Below are 20,468 nucleotides of genomic sequence, written 5' to 3' on the forward strand. Positions count from 1 at the left end.
TACAAGAGGAAATAGACAGAAAAACTATATTAGTGAGGTATCTGAACCTTCCACTCTGAGAATTAGATAAATCTAACCACAAAATAAATAAGAAAAAGTTAAAGAGGTGAATAGAATGTTAGAAAAATTAGATATGATAAATGTCTGGAGAAAATTGAATGGGTATAGAAAGGAATATAACTTTTTTTCAGTGGTACAAGGCACATATTAAAAAATTGACCATGTATTATGGCACAAAAACCTCATAGTCAAATGTAGAAAGACAAATAGTAAATGTATCCTTCTCAGATCATGATGCAATAAAAATTACATGTAATAAAGTGTCTTGGAAAAGTAGACTGAAAATTAAATGGGAATTAAATAATCTTATCTTAAAGAATGAGTGGGTCAAACAACAAATCATAGAAACAATCAATAACTTCATCCAAGAAAATGACAATAATGAGACAACATACCAAAACACATGGGATGCAGCCAAAGCAGTTCTTTTTTTGTTGTTGTTGACTGTCTTTATTTCAAACATTTTAGGAGAAAAACAATCTTTGTATAATTAAAAAGAACAGCAAATGCCACTTACAACACACTCCTTGTTGGGCATCTGCCAAACCTGCAAGGATTTTGAAGATATATACAATATATGAAGCAAAGGCAATATACCTCACACCATGCCTAAGTACTGACAAGCTCTGACTGATCATAGACTGACCAAGGAAGAAAGATATCTACAGAAGGGAATGTAGCAAGTCTGAATCAGATCCGTGGTAGCCAGTCAAAGCAGATCTTCTGGTGGTCATGTCATGGTCATAGCTGCAAGTTGGAGAGCTTCCAAGAAACTGCACTCAGATCACGAAAGGCAGTATTAGAAATGAAGTCAGTAGTTACATCAGCTGTGCTACAGTCCTGGCTGGGGTGCCATCAAGTCAATGTCGCTTAGGTTCCTAGCCAGCCAAACACCAGCAGCAGAGTCCCAAATTAACGATCAAATTGCTCCAGAAGTCGTTCCTGTCAGTGGCAAAGCGGTAGGTGCCCCGCAGCCATTCGCCGACGCCCTCCCTCCGCCAGAGGCCACCACAGGCATCACTGCCTGAGACAGCACCGAAGATCCGCTCACAGCCATGTCAGGTAGACCCAAGGGATCAGCTCCACATGGGCGCAACTCACCAGCACAGCTGCTCAGCGCTCCTTGTTAGCATCACACCAAAGCAGTTCTTACAGGAAATTTTATATCTCTAAATACTTACATGAATAAAATACAGAAAGAGGATATCAATGAATTGGGCATGCAACTAAAAAAGCTAGAAGAACAAATTAAAAAGCCCCACTTAAATACTAAATTAGAAGTCTTGGAAATCAAAGGAGAGATTAATAAAATTGAAAGTAAGAAAACTATAGAATTAATCAATAAAACTAACAACTGGCTTTAGGAAAAAATCAATAAAATGGATAAACTTTTGGTTAATTTCATTTAAAAAAAGTAGAAAACAGGGGCAGCTAGATGGCACAGTGGATAAAGCACCAGCCCTGGATTCAGGAGTACCTGAGTTCAAATCCAGTCTCAGACACTGGACACTTACTAGCTGTGTGACCTTGGGCAAGTCACTTAGCCCCCATCGCCCCACAAAAAAGTAGAAAACCAAATTACCAGTATCAAAAATAAAAGGGGTGAATTCATTATTAATGAAGTGGAAATTAAAGCAATAATTAGGAGCTATTTTACTCAACTGTATGCCAATAAATTTGACAATCTAAATGAAATGGATGAATATTTACAAAAATACAAATTGCCCAGATTAACTGAAGAGGCAATAAATGCCTTAAATAAGCCCATTTTAGAAAAAGAAATTCAACAAGCCATCAATGCACTCCTGAAGAAAAAAATCTCCAGGCCCAGATGGCTTTACAACTGAATTCTACCAAACATTTAAAGAACAATTGATTCCAATACTATACAAATTATTTGGAAAAATAGGTGAAGAAGGAGTTCTACCAAATTCTTTTTATGACACAAATATGGTGTTGATAACTAAACCAGGTAGAGCCAAAACAGAAAGAAAATTATGGACCAATTTCCCTAATGAATATTGATACAAAAATATTAAAAAATATTAGCAATGATATTAGAGCAATTCATCTGCAGGCAGCAGGATATTACCCTATGACCAGGTTGGATTTATACCAGGAATGCAAGGCTGGTTCAACATTAGGAAAACTATCAACATAATCAACCACATCAATAACAAAACTAACCCAAATCATGTGATTATCTCAATAGATGTAGAGGAAGGGTTTGACAAAATGCAACACCCATTCCTATTAAAAACACTAGGGAGCATAGGAATAGGAGGACTTTTCCTTCAAATAATAAGCAGTATCTACCTAAAACCATCAGCAAACCTTATATGCAACAGGGATAAGTTAGAGGCATTCCCAATAAGATCAGGGATGAAACAGGGATGTCTGTTATCACCTTTATTATTTAATATTGTATTAGAAATGATAGCTTTAGAAATAAGAGAAGAAAAAGGAATTAGAATAGGCAAGGGGGAAACAAAATTTTTGCTCTTTGCAGAGGATATGATGGTATATTTAGAGAAGCCTATTGAATCAACTAAAAATTACTTGAAACAATTAACAACTTTAGCAAAGTTGCAGGATATAAAATAAACCCACAAAATATGCACAGGAAGGTGGGCTAGCCATACCAAATCTGAAGCTATACTATACTATACTGAAGCTATACTGCAGCAGCAGTCATCAAAACTATTTGGTCCTGGCTAAGAAATAGAGTGGTGGATTAATGGAACAGGTTAAGCACAGGAGGCACAGCAGGAAATGAATGTAGCAATCTCCTGGTTAATTAACCCAAATACTGGGATAGGAACTTAGTATTTGACAAAAACTGCTGGGAAAACTGGAAGATCCTATGGAAGAAATTAGGCATAGACTAGTATCTTATACCATATTCCAAAATTAGGTCAAAATGGTTACATGATTTAGATATAAAGGATTATACCATAGGTAAATTAGGAGAGGAAGGAGTAGTTTACCTCTCAGATCTATGGAGAGGAAAACAATTTATGTCCAAACAATAGATAGAGAACATTATGAAATGCAAAATGGATGATTTTGATTATATTAAATTAAAAAGTTTTTGTACAAACAGAAGCAATGCAGCCAAAATTAGAAGAGAGGGAGAAAGCTGGGAAACAATTTGTATAGCCAGTATTTCTGATAAAGGCCTCATTTCTAAAATATATTGTAAACGAAATCAAATTTAGAAAAATCCAAGTCATTCCCCAATTGAGAAATGGTCAAAGGATATGAAGAGGCATTTTTCAGATGAACAAATCAAAGCAATCTATTGTCATAAGAAAAAATACTCTAAGTCACTATTGATTAGAAAAATGCAAATTAGAACAACACTGAGGTACCACCTCATACCTATCAGATTGGCTAATATGACAAAAAAGGATAAAAATAAATATTGGAGAAGCTATGGAAAAATTGGAACACTAATGCATTGTTGGTGGAGCTATGAACTGATCCAACCATTCACATATGCTAATTTCACAATATATTATTTTAATATTTATTGTCCTTTTTCATGCAAAATATATTACCATATTAGCCATGTTGCAAAAGAAGACACATGACAAAGAAAAAACATAACTTCTCCAATTTCTTTTTGTTTTCTGTTTGGATAAATAGATTTTCTCACTATCCACTATTTCTGAGGTTATTTGTGTAAGTAGCATTGGTGAGAACAAATCAAAATAAATCCAAACTATTCCTCCTCTTTAAGAGATAGTAATCAGGAAAGCTAGAGACTTAATTGCTTTTGAATTTAGAATGATTGCCTAGACAAGATAGTTGAGGGGTGCAGTAGATATATTTCTAGTCTAGTAACCCATTATCTCAGAGGAGAACATGGTGGTCAGCCTTATAGCCCCTTATCTTTACTCTTCTTATAAAAGGAATCAAAGTTTTCCTTAGAGATGGCTCGGAAAATTCTAGATCTATCAATCCATGTTAAAATATACCAGAAAATAAACGGAGTGAATGAGCTCTTTCCTTGGGAGCAGGTTATCTTAGCTTAACCAAAAGACAGGATCCAGAGCCACACAAGGGGAAATTCACTGACGTTGCTAGGGAAAACAATACATGTTGCTAACACGATCCTGTACATGTCTGCTGTTTCTCAAAATCTTTCCCATACCCCTTACCCATCAGATTCTCCCCAAAGAATGTATCTTATGTGTATTTCTCTTAAGGAAGGAATGTTTCTCCTCTCTAAAGCTCTTTAGTATAATCATTCTCTTCAACAATTAGAAGTCAGTCTGACTAACAGCTCACAAATGGCCTCAGACCTGGTAATATAATGTGATATAATATGATATGATATAACACAAGGCAAAATTTGATAATATTTGAGGTACAAAGTGCTATATACTGCACTTTAACCACATACTCTCTTCTTTAATTCTGCCTCTTCCCCTGACCCTAATTTATAGAATCACTCCTTTTATTTTTTTTCCAAGATGGAAACCACTGAGTATTCATATCTTTTCCAATCAGATTGCCTCATGGAGATTTGTTTAAAAGCTCTCAAAAGGCTGCTATCACTTTATGTCCCCATAAAGTCCTGGGGACCCAGGGTAATCTCTTTGACCTTGTGCAAAGTCAAGGTTCTCTTACCCCTGCCTGGACCTAGAACCCTCTCCCCAGCTTAGCATCAGTCCTTATAGTCCACACCCATCTTCTCTTCACATCTATACTATACACACTATACAAGGAACTAGCTCCGAGGCATTGCACTTCATCACCCTTCCTTCTTCCTGTTTACTTAATCATGTTCAGTATGTGTATTAGATACACTCAGTAGCTACTGCATACTTCTCTCCACCAACTCCCCATCAATTTTCATATACTTTTCTCTCCCTTTCCCTTCCTCAACCTCCTCTCTTCTCTTTCCCTTCCTCCAACACCTCTCCCTCCCTTCCTTCTCTCTTTCCTTATCTTCTACCCTTCCTCCTCCTCCCCCACCTACTCTTTCTGTTTTTCCTCCATTTGGCTTTACTCTCCTGTCAACCACTTTAGGTTCTGTCATAAACATAAATAGGTTCTGTCACAAACATAAGTAGGTACTACTTCACACATATAATCCATATACAACACTTTATTAACAATACACATAGTGGGGCTAGATCTTGCTGCATTGCCAAATCACAATCAGTCCCTAACATTCAAATCATATCTGACATTCTTTGGCCCAGTAGAAAGCTTATTGATTACAAGCAGTGAAAAAAATGTTCCATCTGCCCCACAAAGCTGGAAGTCTTCCCCTGGGATTCTCAACTTTAACATTATGGTTTGTCCTTCAGAAGAATAATAAATCATTTCTGCCTAGGCAGAAGTCAGGGTTGGGGTTTGGAAGAATCTGAGATAAGGTTGATGTATATAATTTCTTATGTTTTCTTGTAAACTGAATATATAGAATCCATAAAGAATGCTGGCTTTGGAGTCAAAGAACTAGTTTCTAATCCCAAATTTGTTGTTCACAGCTTGTGTGAACTTGGGTAAGATTACATAAACTCTTGAGTCTATTCTCTTAATTATAGAAATGAGAAAGTTTAAGTGGATGAACTTGGATTCCTTCTGGCTCTAAAAATATTTTATCCAGAGTCTTTCTACCTATTTCCTCCAGACTAATACAACCTAGAGCATCTAGTTTATGATGTTTGATTGAATACCTTTTGATGATTTAAAAACAAAAAGGAGGGGCATCTAGGTGGCACAGTGGATAGAGCACTGGCCCTGGAGTCAGGAGTACCTGAGTTCAAATCCGGCCTCAGACACTTAACACTTACTATCTGTGTGACCCTGGACAAGTCACTTAACCCCAATTGCCTCACTAAAAAAAATTAAAAAAAACAAATAAAAACAAAAAGGGACATAGTTTTAAAAAGGCACGAAAGGGATCGGAAGAAATAATATTGTATAATTACTGTATGAGACATGATCAATTAGTGGACAGAGGCTGAACCTTAAAATCACTAAGTCTTGCTATTGAGACATACTGGAAGTGTAATCTTGTCAAAATCTCAACCTCTCAGTGGCTCCAAATATCTTTTTAATACTACAGGTTGTCTTACAATTGCTAATCTTCATTGATGGAGGTAATTTCCATACTAAGAGTTCCCCACATGGTTGAAATCAAAGATACTGGACAAATCTCTTCATGTAAAATGAAACAAAAGTTTGTCACTCATTCTTGTGAGCAAGCAGAGAAATCCAATTAATTAGATGACTAAAAATACCAGGGATTACAATATCATTTTCAAGTATCTCTGGAAAACATCAACGGTGAATAGAGAAATAATTTGGTTTCATAGAAATATAGAAAGGCTACTAGAATAGTATACTCATAGTATTCAAAGTGAGAAGGGTCCCTATAAGTCATCCATAAACCCTTGAAGAAAAAGAAACCCAAAGGAATAAAATGATTTGCCCTAAAACATGTAGGTATTAAGTAGCAGAGACTAGATTTAAAAGGTCTTCAAATTCAGTGATCTTTCTCCTAAACCAATTATCTTTTAAAATCTGAATAGATATTGAAATGATAGAGCTTGAGTGACTGGTGGGTGTATCATGCTACTAGCTATTATTTTTATAAACCCTGATAATTGGAAAGGGCAAAATAAGTATCATCCTCAAATAGAACAACCTTGAAATTAATGAAACAAATAGTTTAACATTAATGCTTAGGAGGATAAATCATCAATGACTCTTCTCCTGGAAGAGCACACATTAGTGGGAACCAGTAAACAAGTCTTTCTGAAATCATTCACAAATGACCAGAATGGCTCACCCAAAGGTGATTATTAACAACTCAACAACAAAGGTAGAAAGCAGGAGATATTGATGGTATCCCAGAGGTATCCATTCCTAGGTCAGGTAGAGGCTCTATTTATCACTGACCATGATGAAAGAATAGGGAATATGTTCATAAAATTTTCAAGGAATAAAATGATGTGTGGGAATTATTAAAGTGAAAACAATATACAAATGCAAACTAAGTTCTTTGTGGCTAGCAGGGTATGGTATTAGCCTTCATCTACAATGTTTCACTTTACAATCTCTTCAATGATAGAGGGTTGCATTTTTGACAGAGAAAAAATGCTGACAAACTTTTTTATGTCTGGGAAATATGAATTACTTATTCTGATGTATCCATCAAGATCTGGGCATGGATTTTTCTTGAGGCTGAATCTTTTTTATTGATAACTTCATTTCATTGTAAGTGTTTTTGTAATTCATATACAGATAAGAAAATAGAATAAAATTCCTGCAATCTTTGAATGATTTGATAATGTTCTGGCATTATAAAATCCTATTATTAAATTATTTCCTTCACATTCCAATGATTTATTAATCACCCATTGTATTAAAGACTTTCCTGCTCTTCTAATGGAGCAACTCTGATTAGGAAATGGGATTTTTACATATCCCATAATATCACTAAGAAACCTTAACATACACAAGATTATTTATCAAGTAAATTATTATCTTGGAGTGTTGTACTATATTTTGCCCTTTCATTTATAATCATTGGGCCATTTGCATGGAGGAAAAGAGAGAGAGAATATTCCAAGAATACATATTGGATATCAATTTGATTAAAAAATTTCAGATCTGAAAGAAAGAAGTTTTCATTTCAATAAAGAAACTAGGAGCCAGTTTTAATCCTAGAATGTGTCATAGGGTGATTTATCAGTGTCTTTGTAGACTGCTTTCCTTCTTGTGGCTTTTTATTATTCTAGTTTCTATAGCATTAATAGTCTAATAAAAACTAATAGTTCCATTTTGAATTGTAAAATGATTAACAGTGCAATATGTCTATGTAAATTTCTCAGAGTTTATGAGAAAGTCTTTTTCCCTTTCAACAACATTATCAACTAGCAACAATGGAGGGAAATTGCAAAGCTGGAACTTCCTGCCTCCTTTCCTTTCTTTCTTGTTTCCTCTTTCCTTCCTTCCATCCCTTCCTCCTTTTCTCACTCCCTCCCTTCTTCCTTCCCTTCTTTTCTTCCTTCCTTCCTTCTTTCCTCCCTCCCCTCTTTTTTTCTTTCCTCTCTTTTCAATCCCTACAACCCTTCTTCCCTCCCTCCTTCCTTTTATTTCCATTGAGAAATTTTACACTTTGTCAGATTTCTGGTGAGTTCAGGTGATTGGAGCATGTTATTGATGACACCAAACTCAAGAATTGTTTTTGTGGACCAGTCATACTTATTTGTAACTGTTTTATGAGAATTTAATGGACCCTTGTCCTAGGCTAAATTTGTTAAGGCTGAACAAGTGGGTCAGGTTGAGAATTGGAATGAACTGAGACACTTATAGACTTCAGGCCATTTAAGAAGATAGTCTTGGGGGTGGAGCCAATGTGGTGGAGGAAAGGCAGTAAGCGCTTGGAGCTCTTGACACAGTCACTCCAAATAATGCCATAAGAGAATTCCTGGAGCAGCAGAACCCACAAAAGGATGGGCTGAGATAATTTTCCAGCCAAAAACAGCTTAGAAGTTTGTCAGGAGGGGTCTGCTATCCCGAGGTTGGAGTAGAATCCAACCTCACAGTGGCACTGACACAGATTCAGCCCCAGGCAGGCTGCACCAGAGAAATTAACTCCCAGAGCCTCTGAATAAGCTGCAGCACTGATGTCTTCTGGAACTAAACTCATGGTCTTGTGAGAGGGCTTAATGGTTGTCTCAGGGGAGAATACAAGGCTCTCTGTTTGAGCTGAGGCAGAATTCAGTTCTACCCCAGTGGGTAACCAAGAAAAAAACTTGAGTGGTGGGCCCAGGTAGGGGAGGGGCACATACTCACCAGAGCTATTAACCCAGTGAAACAAAATTTTGTTTCCTGGTTGGATAGCAAGTAAGATTGGGGTTATTTACAGATCATAGCACAGGCCAGGTGAATCATGAACCTGCCACTCCTTAAATTATACCACCTTGAAGCTTGGGACAGTACATCCTGGAAGCAGTAACCCACTTTAAGGAGGAATTAAAAGTCAAGAAATAACTGGGCAAGATCAGCAGAAAGATAAAGTTGCAGATGATAGATAGTTTCTTTAGTGACAAGGAAGAATGAGGTGCACCTTCAAAAGAGGATAGCAACATCAGGGTTCCTATATCCAAAGCTTTCAAGAAAAATATGAATTGGTCTCAGGCCATAGAGGTGCTCAAAAAGGACTTTGAAGATATAGAAGAGAGGTACAGGAAAAAATGAAAGTGATACAGGAAAGTTATGAGAGGAAAGCCAACAGCTTGAAAGCCAAATGGAAAAGCTCTCTGAAGAAAATAATTGCCTAAGAATTACAATTGAATGAATGGAAGCTAGTGACTTTATGAGAAACAATGACACAATAAAGGAAATCCAAATGAATAAAAAAATAGAGGGCAATGTGAAATATCTCCTTGGAAAAACAGCTGACCTGGAAAATAGATCCAGGAGAAACAATTTGAAAATTAATGGAATACCTGAAAACCATGATCAAGGAAAGAGTTTAGACATCATCTTCCAGGAAATTGTCAGGGAAAATTACCCTGATATTCTAGAAGGAGAAGGTAAAATAGAAATTGAAAGAATCCACCAATCACCTCCTGAAAGAGATCCCAGAAGGAAAACTTCCAGGAATATTATAGCCAAATTCCAGAGCTCTCAGGTCAAGGAGAAAACATTGCAAGCAGCCAGAAAGAAACAATTAAAGTACAGTGCAGCCACAGTCAGGATAGAACAAAATCTAGCAGCTTCTAAATTAAAGGACTAGAGGGCATGGAATATGGTATTCCAGAGGGCAAAGGAATTGGGATTACAACCAGGAATCACATATCCAGCAAAACTGTGTATAATCTTTCAGGGGGAAAATGGAACTTCAATGAAAAAGAGGACTTTCAGGTAATTGTGATGGAAAGACTTGAGCTAAATAGAAAATTTGACTTTCAAATGCAAAACCCTAGAAAAGCATAAAAAGGTAAACAGGAAGAAGAAATTAAAAAGAATGTTAAAAGGTTAAACTGTTTATATTCTGTGGTAAAAAGTGAAAGTTTTTAACAGTTGGTTAGAATAACTGAAGGGCGCCAGTTTTTGAAGGACTACCCTTTCGGGAGGAGACCGTGACGAACCGTCCATGCGTCTGCTAAGCACTCCACTTCCGGGGTGTGAGCCTAAAGGCAAGGAGAGAACAGAAGTTGGTCTCTTTTTTGCTCGCTCACTTGACTGGCTTGCTCGGCACACAGGTCCTTGGTGATTGGCCTGGTCCCCTGTAACAGCACATGCTTGACATGGTTCTCAGCCTCAGAGGTGGCCTTGGGTTTTTGGTGAGTTCTATACAGAATATAGACTAAGCTTAGATCTAAGACTATTTGTATTTCTACTTTCCTATCCCTCTAATCAACATCGCCTTGTTTTGTTGGCTAATTAATTCCCAAACAATAAAGGCTCTAACTAAAGCTCAGAGGCTTCTTTCACTTACTGGTCTGGGAGATATATAAGGGAAAGGTTAAAGGGGAGTTTAATGCTCTTGTATCCAATTTTAAATCTCACAATTCCTATATGGGAAGATGATAGTCTAACTTTTAAGAGCTTTCTCACTCTTAGGGCTGATGATAGGCATAAATTTTGACAAACGGCACAGGTGGGAATTGATCATGAAGGGATGATATCTATAAAACATTTATTTTTTGTTTATCTTTTTTTTGGGGGGGGGTGGTCAGGGTTGGGTGGCATACTCAGGGTTGAGCAGTGGGTGAGTGTCTTGTGCCTGATGCCAGATTTGGGCTCTGGTCCTCTTGGACCAGGGTGGGTGCTTTGTCCACTGTGTCACCTAGCTGCCCCATAATGACATCGTTAGGGTAAAATTGAGGGGGAGAGGATTGTAATAGGGGAGGGGGAAAGGGTAGAGGTAGAATGAGGTGAAAGAAGCAGGAAAGGGCTTATGGAGTAGGGAGAGAGATTGGGGAGGAATGAGGCAGTGAATGAGCCTCACATTCATCAGAATTGGCTCAAAGACCTTATTCTCATCAGAGTTGACTCAAGGAGGGAATAACGTACATACTCAATTGGGTGGAGTAATCTATCTAACCCTGTAGGAAAGTAGGAGAGGAAGGGGATAAGGAGAGAGGGATGAAAGAAGGGAAGGCAGAGTGGGGGAGGGGAAAGTAAGAAGCAAAACACCTTTGAGGAGGGATAGGGTGAAAGAAGATAGAAAATAGAGTAAATATCATCAGGAGGGAATAGGATGGAGGGAAACAGTTAACAATAGTAATTGTGAAAAAAAATTTTAAGCAGAGGCAAGAGTAATGTAAGATGATGATGATAGATTGATGGATTGATGATGATTGGATGAAGATGAGGATAGATTGAGGATAAGTATTGAGGATGATGATGAGCATTGATGGATAATGATGATGATGGAAAAACATACTTTTCTGGGCTATTGTGAAAAAAATTATGTGTTAGGTATAAGGTACTATATAAATGTTATCTATTACTGTTGTTGCAATAATAAACCTCATGGATTTATTGTAAGGAAATCTCTCTTTAAAGTACTAAATAAATTTAGTTCACTATATAAGAAATGATGAGCAGGATGCTATCAGAAATACCTGGAAAGACCTACATGAGCTGATGCAAAGTGAAATGTACTGTATACAAAATAACAACAATAATGTAAGATGATCTACCGTGAATGACTTGGTTATTTTCAGCAATGCAATGATCCAAGACAACTCTGAACGTTTTATGAAAAATACAGTCCTACAAAGAGAGAACCGATAGTGTCTGAATACAGATTGAAGCATAATTTTTTCATAGTTCCTTTATCTGAAGTTTTATTTTTGTCTGTTTTCTTTCACAACCTGGCTAACATGGAAACGTTTTGCATGACTGCTCATGTATAGTTTATATTGAATTCCTTGACTTCTGGGGGGAGGGGAGAAGGGAGGGAGGTAGAGAATTTGGAACAAAAAATTTCAAAAAAATTGATATCAAAATTTGTATTTTAGGTGTAATTTGGGAAAATAAAATTCTAATTTAAAAAAAGAATTAAAAAAAAGAAAATAGTTTTACTAAATAGTATTTTAGGAAGAATGTTTAGAAAGGTTCCAGCATTGATTTAATTGATCACACATCCCCTCAACTCTCCATTTGCCATGGTAATTAGCTATAAGGAATTTGTAGAACCTGAGCAGTGCTTTCTATTCAAGTGCTGAATTTTTATGTCTTATGCAAATGGGAATCTATATCAACGTTCAAAATTTAGTTTTCTGGGCTGACTAAATCTTTGATATGGTTTATTTCCTAGCTTATGTGGCAGGAAACTTCAAGTCTTACTGCCATGAATTCCAAACTAATTGGTAGTAAATGTTATTCTAACCACAACCCCCAACCTTGGTAAATTGTCTTTAAAATAAATGATGATACTCAATGAAAAACTAGATGAGAAAAATATGAATGGATTAATGAAAGTCCTATCTTACTAGAAAACCAATTCCAGACAAGTGTCTTCCAAATGATGGATTATTTATATTATGAAAGACAGAAAATAGTATTATATCAGTTCTAAGTAACTAGTTTTTTAAAATTCTACCGAATGGACATGAATTACAATCACAGATGGAATGTATTTCATTTCTGACTTTCCAATAATTGTTCATCAATCCAAGTCAATAAACATTTATTATGTGCCTAATAAGGACCAGGGCATGTTAGAGGCACAAAGGAAAAAAATACAGTAATGAAACATTCCCTGAAATCAAGCTTTGATTTTACTAAGGTTATAACAGGAACATTTTTAAGTAAATACAAAATAATTAAAAATAATTTCAAGAAAAGAGAAGAGAACATTTAATAGTTGAGTGGATAGAAAATGTTTCATCTACATGGTAATGTCTGATCTGAGCTTTAAAAAAAGCTTTGGATTCTGAGAGGTGGAGGTGAGGAGGTATTGCATTTCAGGGACTGCCTATGTTCTCAATTATTGTGAATAGCTTGGTGTGGTAGGTTAAAGAACAGTGATCTAGGAGTCAGAGGGTCTGAGTTCTAGTTTTGTTACCCATTTACTAGGTATGTGGCATGGATAATCAATCATCCAACTGTAAAACAGGGACAGTACTCTCTGGCCCAGTTTTGAAGATCAGATGAGATAATGTCTGACAAAGTATATTGAAACATATTAAATTTAAGGTTTTATTTTTCTTACTTAGCCCTTATCAATAAAGAAAATAATCAGGATCTTATCTCACTATGTTGAATTCTTTGAATGCCCTGAGTAATGTTAGATACTTAGAATAGCATAGTAATGAATTCTTTCAAGTTAATACTATGTCATAGAATATAGCTGGATACCAGCTACAGCTAGAGAGTGACTTACACAAAATGGAGAACCTGGTTCATCAATACATGAGTTTTGGGAGAATTCTTTAATGAAAGCTAGTATTAATTGAATGATAAGTTGAGAAACTGCAAGGGAGTAAATTCTGTTAATCTGAAGATAGCCATGTGAGTCATACCCTCCTTGATGTAACTGAAGAGTTAAGGGATGTTGGACACCTTTGTAACTAAGCCTTATATTATCATACAACATTGAAGAACCGAAATATTAATGATGTAGGAGGCAAAAAAGGGATTAACAGAAAAACCTAAGACCCAAGCTCTAATTTAGATATGAGCTCTAAAAGGGATTCAGACCCAAGTTAATGCATAACTTATGACTTGAGTCTTCATTAATATGAGTCAGGGCCTAGGTTCTCATTACTCACATTAATCAGCACTTATAACAAGAACATAAAGAGGCAGGACATAGAGTCCTTAATAATAACAATGTTACACAGACAGGGTACAGAAATTCTAACTGATAAATAAAAATATTTTGCAACCAGACATGGGAATGAAAAGGTGGCATGCACAGAAAAGGCCAGATTTTCCCCCAGATTCACCTTATTACCCGTAAAACCCCAAAACATACCTCCACGGGGGTTGAGCTTCGGGGGTTGGCTCAAGCGCCCAGGAACTCCAAAATAGGATAAACCCTCCTTTGTACCTCCCTAAAGTGGAGATTATTATAATGAGACTGATAATCAATTTATTCATACTATAAATATAACTATCTTTTCTTTCCCTATTGAGAGACACCTCCCTGTGATCACTCACAGTATTGCAATAAAACTTGGGAGACTGAGTGACTTAGTCTTGTAATTGTTTTGGGATCAATTTGAACCTAAATCAATCCCACATCACTTTCACATATTATTTCCCTCATTGTTTAAGGAAATCATTGAGAGAACAGGGAAAGATATTTTTGTCTAAGCTTTTTGAAGGCAGGGAATGTTTTTCACTACTCTGTATCTACTAATATGTTTACTATGTACTTAGTATAAAACTGCTTCCTGGAATTCAGGCTCAGGCTTTTGTCTCATTTTGCATGCAGATTAGAACAATGCACTATGAACTAATTAGGAATCCAACAAGTATACAATATATACACAAACTATAACCCTCTTGAAAATGGAGACTCAGTATGCCATCGCTTTGTTCACTTTTCAGTCATACAGAATAATCTTCTTCCCTTCAGAACACTTTTATTTGAAAGAATATTCTGAGGATTCAGCTAAATTGTAAGGATGAGTTATTTTGAAGGCTAAAGGATGAGATGCAATTAGCCTCCTAATTCAGACCTGATTATTGAAGTTCGATTTTCCTTTGGTTTAGAACAATGCAAAGGGACATTTTAATGCAAAGTTGTGTCCAGTGGTGAACAATTAGAACTGTCAATTTAAAGTGGTCAATTGAAGTGGTAGGTTAAACAGCACTTACTAATGCCTCTGTGACCTTGTGCTTAGAAATGCTCCTTTGGAATTACAATCATGAACATTGAACTGGTGGATGGAGCAGCGGAATCTAATTATAACTGAAGTACCAATGACAGTGCTCTTTTCAAATACATCACAAACAAATGACTTGTGGAAAGATTGATATTGGACAGATGGTTCAGAGAGGCAGCAGTAATTAGTACTTGGGTAGTCAAAAAGTTCAAATAATTTCTATAGCTCTGACATTTGCTTTTAAATGTGCCTTGAGCAGCAAGTACACCAAAAAGAGAGACAAGGGGAAGACTGAGTTTGGCATTTGGGTAACAGCTTTCATTTCATTCTGGAGACTTGAATATATTCATTAATATTTAACATCTTTGAAAGTCTTCCATCTTTTTGTTCATTCAAATAGCATCTGTGAGGTCCAACTTAGACTCACCTAAGCATGAAATGGCACCTTTCTATCTAATGGTTAATTGGTCATTTTTAATGATCCTTCCTTTCTCCGTGAGACACTATGTCTTCAGTCCCTATCACCATAGCAACCAGTTGTTTGGAAAGTACATTATGCTAAAAACAAATATGTGTGTAGGAAGAAAAAGGCTTCTCCTATTCTCAATTTGCATTTAGTTGAGTGAGTGGTAATGGGAGGTTGGATGAAAGATAATTAATCCACATCATAAACATAAACACATAGTGAAGAAGTGGGAAAAGGGTTCTTTTACTCACCTTAATCTATGTCTCCCTTGGTAGTAAGGTCAAGTAGCTTCAGGGGTGTGAACTAAAAACTAGAGAACAATGGTATTTACTGGAAGTTGGAAGAGAGCTTCAGCTTTTGTCATTAAATGACTTTAGGCATTCATTTTTTTGTCTTTCAGTTTCCTCATCTACAAAATGAAGGGGTTGACTTCTTTTAAATCCCTAAATTGTCTGATTCAGTGGACTTATATGGGTGGGTCAATATCATCCAAAGATATTAAAATTTTGATTAGAGTTCAAAATTAGTAAGATCAATAACTTGTGAAATCTGAATACAGATCAAAGCATAGGTTTTTACTTTATTTTGCTTGTTTCTTTCTTTCTTTTTTTTTTTTTGGTCCACATTTTCTTTTACAACATGACTAATATGGACATATGTTTTGCGTGACTACACATGTATAACCTATATAAAATTCCTTTCCTTTTCAATGAGGGGGTAGGTGATATGGGGCTTAGGATAAATAAGAAGTTTCTCCTGTGGGAAGCAAATCCAAAGATGAACAGATAACAAGACAGACATATTGAGGAATCAAGGGACTATTAAAGTTTAGATTGATCAACTAGGTATCAGGACAGACACACCTATGAAGTAAGAGTAGATAAAATTCTATAGCAGGAAAGTCAATTAGGCATGGATACTGCCTGACCAGAGCTAGGAGACAGAGAAAAACCCAAAAGTCAGGACCATCATTCAAAAAATTCCACTCTACTCTCAGAATATGACAAGTATCCAGGCTTTCCCTATGCCACACCAAAAAGGAACTTTCTATTTTCAGATGGACACCCCATCTATCCTCTATAAAAGCTTTTGCTTTCCTTCTGTTCTCAGAGGAGGATCCTTCGAAGCCCTTCTCCTGAGGGGGGAAGTCTTTGACTTCCCACTCAGGTCACTTTCTCTATCACCAAATAAAAGACTACTTTGATTCTAATTGGATTGTGTTCAAAAGTGTAATTCTTTATTGAAGAATACATAAGTGTTATGGGGGGAAATGGGATCCCCACTTTCCCCCGAGAGTAGGGAAGGAGGGAAAGAATTTGCAACTCAAAATTTTAAAAGTGAATGTTGAAATTATTTTTACATGCAATTGAGGAAAATAAAATACTAAATAAATAAAAAAATGTTGTAGGTTTGGTTTTAACAAAATTTTTGCGTGTGTGTGTTATTCTCAGTAATTAGATATCATGATTTTACTTCATATTATACTTCGCCTTATCTTTAAAGAGTTATAATATGATTTTTTTTTTGGTGAGGCAATTGGGGTTAAGTGACTTGCCCAGGGTCACACAGCTAATGTCAAGTGTCTGAGGCTGGATTTGAACTCAGGTTCTCCTGAATCCAGGACTGTTGCTCTATCTACTGCGTCACCTAGCTGCCCCTATAATATGATTTCTAAAAAAAAAAAAAAAAGGCGAATGTGAAAATGTGAACAAAAGAAAAATCTTTGGGAAACTGAGAAGACATGCTAATAGTGTTATAAATAGTACATAAAGCAAAGCTTTATGTACTATATCATACTTTGTTTTGTCATAGTCTTCTCTTTAGCACCTTATTAAAAGATTCCCCCACTGTCACCTGTAGTTAAACCAACTCAAATTAAGTTTAATCAAATGAACTCCTTTATAGTAAATGGTCATAAGTACTAATTAAGACTATAAGACAAAACCCAGTCATCTGTGATTCATTCTTCTCTTTCATCCCTCAGATTCAAGCAATTGTCAAGTCCTATCAATTTAACTTTCAAAATATGCCTCCTATCTGTCCCCACTTTTTCAATTTTATTTTACCACCCTAGTTCAAGCCTCCATTACCCAGACATTTGTCCAGACACCATAAATAGTCTCTCTGACTACAGTCTCTCTCCAACAACTGCTAGGTTGATCTTTGAATTCATAGTTTTAAAAATGTATTTTCATCCTTCAAAAACCTCCAGTTAGTGGGTCCTAATTACTAAATGAATAAACCCTTTACCTTAGTATTTATAGTCTTACAAAAACTGGCTCTAATTTATCTTTTTGGGGGGGGGGACAATGAGGGTTAAGTGACTTGCCCAGGGTCACTCAGCTAGTAAGTGTCAAGTGTCTGATGTAAGATTTAAAATCAGGTCCTTCTGAATCCAGGGCCAGTGCTTTATCCACTCCACCACCTAGCTGCCCCTAAACTTATTTTTTCTTTCTTTTCTTTTCTTTTTTTTTTTTTGGTGGGGCATTGAGGGTGAAGTGACTTGTGTAGGGTCACACAGCTAGTAAGTGTCAAGTGTCTGAGGCTGGATTTGAACTCAGGTCCTCCTGAATCCAGGGCCAGTGTTTTATCCACTGGGCCACCTAGCTGCCCCCTCCAATTTATCTTTCACACTGCTCTCTGTACTTGCCCAATCTCTTGTGACTTATTACCTTTACTCATATCTTCTTTTATATGTAGAATAGACAACTATTTTTATCATCTCTGATTATTGTTATCCATCTCTTCCTTCATGGTGTCAGCTCAGGCAAAATCTCTTACATGAAATATTCCTTGATTTGTGATCTAGAAGTGATCCCTACCTGTTCAAATCTCTCATACTATTCTTTGTGACATACATTTAATATAATCCAATATAAATCATACCTAACTGTGTACATGCCTTATGTTCAATTCAATTCAATACCTACTTTGTGTCATGTACTGTACCAAGTGTGAGGGATACAAATAAGAAAAAGAAAGATAATCTTTGACCTCAAGGAGCTTACAACTAATAGAGGAAGACAACACACAAAAGAAAAATGAAAGGGAGGAGAAGGAGGAGGAGGAGGAGGAGGAGGAGGAGGAGGAGGAGGAGGAGGATGGTGGTGGTGGTGGTGGTGGAGAAGAATCCAAGGCATGTTTCTGATAGAAAATCTTTGGGACATGAGCCCTCTGAACCCTATTTACATGCAGGGTTTGGGAAGAGCTTTTTGCTCACCTTTTAGCACTATAATCAGAGGGGCAGAGACTACTGAGATTACTAATGAGGTGTGAACACCAATGCTGATGAATTTTCCAGAAAGAAGAGTGACCTATTTAGTTTTAAGCTACTTGTATGGCCTGTGTGACCTCCTTGAAGTGAAGGATTAGTTTTTTATTTAAGTTTGCTTTCTCTACTTGTCTTTTTTTTTCTACTTGTCTTAAAGTGCCTTCTGTATAGTAAGCATGTAATGCAAATCTTTGTCAAATTATTGAACTGAAGGGGCATCTAGGTGGCTCAGTGGATAAAGCACTGGCCTTGGATTCAGGAAGACCTGAGTTCAAATCTGGCCTCAGACGCTTGACATTTACTAGCTGTGTGACCCTGGGCAAGTCACTTAACCCTCATTGCCCTGCAAACAAAAAACAAAACTTATTGAACTGAATTTCTTTAAACAAATATATAATTGTATTCCTTTTAATTTGAAATGAAATTTTAATTTATTAAAGTTCTTACGAAAGATAAACATACCATTTTTATATATTACCACCAAAAATTCAGCAATAAACTAAAAAGATGGCAGATAAATTTGTTTTTTAAGTAGAATATATTTTTCATGGGTCAGATGCCATACATTGTTTAGCATTTTGGCTTGAGAGTTCTGAACAATCTTAGAATCATTTAATACAACTTCCCCATTTTATAGAAGCTAAAACTGAGGCCAGAGAAATGAAGTGACTTGCCAAAGTGTGCCTGACACATAGAGTCAGGATTTAAATCTGAATCCCCAACTCCCTGTCTGGTGCTCTGTATCCTATACTACTGTTGTCTTCCTCCCAGTGGTATGAAATGAAGTAATGAAAGTATGGTTGTACAAACCTATAATGCCAGTTATCAGGGAGAGTGAGGCTGGTGGATATGATGAGGCCAGGAGTCCTTAGCTGCAGTAGGCTATGTTAATTGGGTGTTCTCAGTAAGTTCATTATCAATATGTTAAGCCCTTATGGGGCAGCTAGGTAGCCCAGTGGAAAGAGCACCGGCCTTGGAGTCAGGAGGACCCGAGTTCAAATCTAACCTCAGATACTTGACACTTACTAGCTGTGTGACCTTTGGCAAGTCACTTAACCCCAATTGTCTCACCAAAAAAATATATATATATATATGGTAAGCCCCTGGAAGTCAACACCTGAAAGGTTGCCTATAGCCAAATAAAATAGCCCAGATAGGAAATAGAGCAGATCAAAATTACCGTTCATTTTTGCTTGATTCCATATTGAAAATATTTCTAAAATATGTTATTTTGCTCTGCTGCCCTAGTAAGTATAGTACCTTGAATAGCAAAACTTTTTTTTTTTAGTAATAATGAATCTTCCAAGACCTCAGGATCACAATTCCAAATGTTATTTTCCTTGGCCAATTCTAAAATTGCATATGGTTTTGGGAAATTGAGATTGATGTGAACTGGCTTGTTGACTATATCCCTTAAAGATTTTTTATCCACTTTTTCCTTTTAAAATAATTTCACTTTGGGGGAATTGTTTTGAGTGGGTAGAAATGTGGTCATAAAAATAACGCATATAACATATCTGGACATTCAGATTAGTAGGGTTCAGGTGAGTTAAGGTGTCTATTGGAAGGAGTCATATTTGATGCCTTTAGTCATATTTTAGGTGTTCAATACTCCAGCAGGCATAGACTCTAGGGTATCAGTAGAAACCAGGGTGTTGTTTGCCCAGCAGACCTGAAATAACTCTTATTTATTTATTGCCTCTAGAAATGTCTGAAACATTCTATAGCACAACAAGTTTAACAATTCCAAATTAATATAAACACCAAGGAAATTACAGCATTGATGCTGAACAACAAATTCAGGAAGAAAGATGGCAGGCTGAGTGGGACACACAAGGTGAGGTTGCAGGAG

General features: G+C 36.5%; 1 pseudogene; it reads right to left on the minus strand.

Moving 5' to 3' along the window:
• Positions 1-892: 892 nt before the first annotated feature.
• LOC122738438 lies at positions 893-1,117 on the minus strand (annotated as a pseudogene).
• Positions 1,118-20,468: the final 19,351 nt, after the last annotated feature.

Source organism: Dromiciops gliroides, chromosome 2, assembly GCF_019393635.1.
Source record: "Dromiciops gliroides isolate mDroGli1 chromosome 2, mDroGli1.pri, whole genome shotgun sequence".
Lineage (NCBI taxonomy): Eukaryota > Metazoa > Chordata > Mammalia > Microbiotheria > Microbiotheriidae > Dromiciops > Dromiciops gliroides.